The sequence below is a fragment of the Anas platyrhynchos genome, chromosome 20, assembly GCF_047663525.1.
Source record: "Anas platyrhynchos isolate ZD024472 breed Pekin duck chromosome 20, IASCAAS_PekinDuck_T2T, whole genome shotgun sequence".
Taxonomy (NCBI): domain Eukaryota; kingdom Metazoa; phylum Chordata; class Aves; order Anseriformes; family Anatidae; genus Anas; species Anas platyrhynchos.
In genome coordinates, this window is record NC_092606.1 from 13,687,542 (window position 1) to 13,691,741 (window position 4,200).

The following is a 4,200-nucleotide window of genomic DNA, read 5'->3' on the forward strand; positions in this document are numbered from 1 at the left end:
CATGGTGGAGCAGATATTCTTTGAAACCTGTGCAGGATCCATGGCAGAAGAGCTGAATATTCCTGACAGCTGAATATTCCTGATTATTATTATAATAAATAACAATATTTATAATTTATAATATAATAACATATAAATATTGTTAAATTTTATATATAAAATTATATATAACACATATTGTGTTGTAAAGCACACAATTCCCTACCAATGACAACAAAAAAATCATCTAATTGAGCATGCAGTTTTCATTAACCTGTTTGTTTTTTTTTTTTGTTTGTTTGTTTTTTTACAAATACCCAACAACACATACACATGTGTTGTGTTGTGTTTTTTTCCATCATTTCTCACTGAAGCAATACCCATCCCGTATCAGATCTGTGTCATTACTCTAATTTTTGTTCCTAATGTACTTGAAAAACTTCTTAACTCTATTGATTGCAACAGTGGATATTTTCCCTCCGATCTTAACTCCATTTATCAATTACTTACTCTCTTAAAATCCTGCTTTTAAGAGATGGTTAGGTATTCACCATCTCTCACTCTTATTTATAGATTTTCTTTTCTTTTTCAGTAGTTCGGCCCTAGTCAACTCGGAGGTGGGCAGCAGCAGCTTCTATGGAGCACCTATGCTGGAAAAAAAAAAAAAAAAGTTGAGCCTTGAGGGAAAAGGAAGGTGGGAGAGCCAGATGGGGCAAGAGGAAGGGAGGTGGTTTGACCAGGACACCTTGAGGGTCTGGGAAGAGAAGAAATGGATGGGTGCTTAAGAAATGAGCAGCATCACAGCCTACATACGGAAGAATTGTGACGAGCAGTTTAGAAATGTGAGCGATTGGTGGTCTTGTGTTGATCGGCAGCTGTGCTCCATGGTTATAGCTGTAATTTCAGCAGGTTACTGTGTAAGCCGCATGTTGCCACTTCCTTGATCAAGGCAAATGCTGTTCAGTTGCAGGGAAGAGGGGCAAGACTCAGGGAAGAAACGGAACGGAGAAAACTGTACACTGTGGATATGCACACGTAGCCATAAAATCAGTGCTGGACAGAAAGAGAGAAAGAGAGACAGACAGAACGAAAGGAGGGAAGGAAGGAAGGAAGGAAGGAAGGAAGGAAGGAAGGAAGGAAGGAAGGAAGGAAGGAAGGAAGGAAGGAAGGAAGGAAGGAAGGAAGGAAGGGAGGGAGGGAGGGAGGGAGGGAGGGAGGGAGGGGGGGAGGGAGGGAGGGAGGGAGGGAGGGAGGGAGGGAGTGTGGAGGAATCGTTAAGTGAGGTAGGACATGTGGATGTTGAGCAGTTTGGAGACAATGGGCTAGTGAAGCACCGAACTCAACTCACATGAGCCTTGGCAGGTATGCAGCTGGCTGAGAGCCAATCAGGCTCAAGGACACGATGCCCTTGGGCGATCAGGGAAAGTCCCTAAGGCGGGACAGGTAGCCAAAAGAAGGAGGACCAGACTGAAAAGCCCGGGGAAGTGTTAACCAATCCTGAGCTTAGTTTCTGCAATATGTATGAGTTGATTATGTTCAAACTAGATAAAAGGCGACTGAGCTATCCATTAAAGTTGAAGTACACTGTTCACTCATATTGAGCGTCTGTGTCTTCCTTCAGTCGGCAACAAGGGAGGGAGGAAGGTAAAGGGAGAAAGAAGAAAAACCCCACACTCATAAAAGTGAGAAAGATCCAGGTGTAAAAGAACGTAAAAGAAAGACAACTGTCATGTTGTGGTCTGATAGGATGTAGGAGAAAGCAGAAACCCAGCAATTCTATATATTTTATATAGAATTTTTTATATAGAATAATAGAATATTTAGAATAATTTATATATATATATAATTAAAATATTTTATTATAATTTTATTTTATTTTATTTTATTTATTTTTTATTTTAATTTTTATTTTAATTTTATTTTACTTTATTATTATTATTATCCTTCTTTTAGTATTATTATCCTTCTTTTTCTGGATGGTGTCTAAGTCTTGGGGGGGAAGAACAAACTGTGGGAGGAAGGAATGCTACTACTGTCTGTGACAGTGGTGATTTCTGGACAGTGTTAGCAACAGAGCTTCTGCAGAGAAGAGAAAATGCCAGGCAGTCTCTGTTGGTATTCCATGTACTGAGTACTGAGTGCAGTTTTGGGCTCCACAGTATAAGAAAAAGACATAAACCTGTTAGAGAGTGTCGAAAGAAGGGCAACAAACAAGAGGGTCTCTTTTAACAGGGGGATTGAGGTTTGTGGCAAGGTTTTGGTAGCAATTTAGGGGCTGCACTGTGCTGGACACAGCAACAGACGCACCATAAGCCAAAGTCAGACAATAAGCCAAGGTGTGTTCACGTGTGGTTTGCTGTGGTTTAACGTGGTTTACGTATAGAAGAAAGTTTTTGCCTAGTGGTGAGTATACTGCAGATTTGCTGCATTGTTCTAAATTAAATAGCAAGATAAGTGATGGCATCGTAGGCTGGGAAAATATTTCTAGAGTATCAGCGCATTTTGAGCATCATTTTAACTGTTTATGCAAACATGAAGATTATTAAAATCAGTGTTTATTTATGTCTGTATGTAAGCAGGTGATCATGTTGTATAGCATGCAGTAAATGGTTTGTGAATGCTGCTTGAAGAATGAAAAGAGTAAGTCAGCTCCACAAGGAATAAATGAATTTTGTTTATTTGTGCAATGCAGAGATTAGAATTAGACCAACAGCATGGAACCAAAGTCTTGCTGTGTGCCTTTTATCTGTAGGACAGTTCATGGAGGCTTCAGCAGCCCTATCTGTTTTCTAGCAGTCTGAAATGTCCTCTGTGGTGCTGCACCCAGTTGAAAGCCTGCACTGATTGTGATGAACTTTCCTAACAGGAGGCACGGGTCCTTCGTCGGACGCTGGCTGGGGATGTATGCTGCGATGCGGGCAGATGATGCTGGCCCAAGCACTGATCTGCAGACACTTAGGGAGAGGTGAGTGCTGGTCCTGAGGGAACTTCGGTATTGTCTGCAGACGCTTCTTCGTAAGTACTCCATTAAAAGCAGAAACCCTGAATTTATTAGTGAGACTTTCTTTGATGCCCTGGTAACAGTTCCTAATGAATCAATTCATATTCAGCTGGGTGAAATCATCCCAGCCTGAAGCAGAGAAATAGGCATAGAAGGAGAACAAATGGGGAATCCTGTCGCCATTATTTTATAAACCTTTTAGTGTAACACCCAAGTTGAGGCCAAGGGAAAACCTGCCACCGTGGGACAGTGCTCTTACCCTTCTCTTCACTACTCACTTGTCAGCAGCACGAGGTCCAAACCCCCCTGGTGCAAGCTCTTAAGCATGCATGTCACATCCCAGGATGCTGCCAGTGGAGTGTTTGGACTTTCTGTATGGATCTTATGTTGTTATTTAATGGGTGCTTAGAAATCCAACAAGGTCTAAACACAGCCTGTACTTTTAAATAATCTTGGAAGCTCAGAGATACTGGAATGGCTATCAACACGCAGCATGATCCGTCAGAATATGTTTGCAGTTGATGTTTTTGTTTTGTTTTATTTTCCCTGTTTTTACAATCTAGCCTATGATGATAAAGGGCAGCTTGATGATAAATAACAAGCTTGGAATTCTAGGAGCTCTACACAAAATGTAAATATTCGAGATGAATTGAAATGTCTTTTAACATCTCATTATAAAGCTTTCTGCTGTCTAGACATTTGATCAGTGTAATGAAAACGTCACCATTTTTTATTCTATATCAATTTTTCCTTTCAGATTGGCAATGGGAAAAACACAAAAAACAACCAGAAGAATATCACAGAATCCTACGATGCTTTCTCGACAGGAAGGCTTGCTGTTATTCAATCCACCAGATGGGTAAGAACAAACATAAACTTTCAGGTTTTTTCCACTGAAATTTCTACTGTGTTGAATCACTAATTTGCAGTATGTTAATTCATAATTTTAAAAAGTGGATGTGAAGACAAGGTGTATGCTTATACAAAAATAAAAAGGTATGCAGATGGGCGCAAAGACTAGTAGTACAGAAACATTCCCTGAGACCTAAATAAAGCCATGTACTAGAATGTAGCTCTTGATAAACTCTGTAAGCCTTGGGTACCAGAGTCAGTAATGTTAGAATAGACAGTCTTGTAGCTTATTGCTGTAATTTGTAATAAAGGGCACTAACATTTGTTAACTTGTAATTCTCATTGTAGTTTAGAAGCCTTTTGTTTAT

At 40.0% G+C, this 4,200-nt stretch overlaps 1 long non-coding RNA gene across 1 annotated transcript; it reads left to right on the top strand.

The window, feature by feature from the left end:
• The first annotated feature begins 1,231 nt into the window (after positions 1–1,231).
• Positions 1,232–3,833, top strand: LOC113842210 (uncharacterized). Its single transcript, XR_011804202.1, has 3 exons — positions 1,232–1,341; positions 2,846–2,944; positions 3,738–3,833. It is a non-coding gene; the product is annotated as an uncharacterized lncRNA (long non-coding RNA).
• Positions 3,834–4,200: the final 367 nt, after the last annotated feature.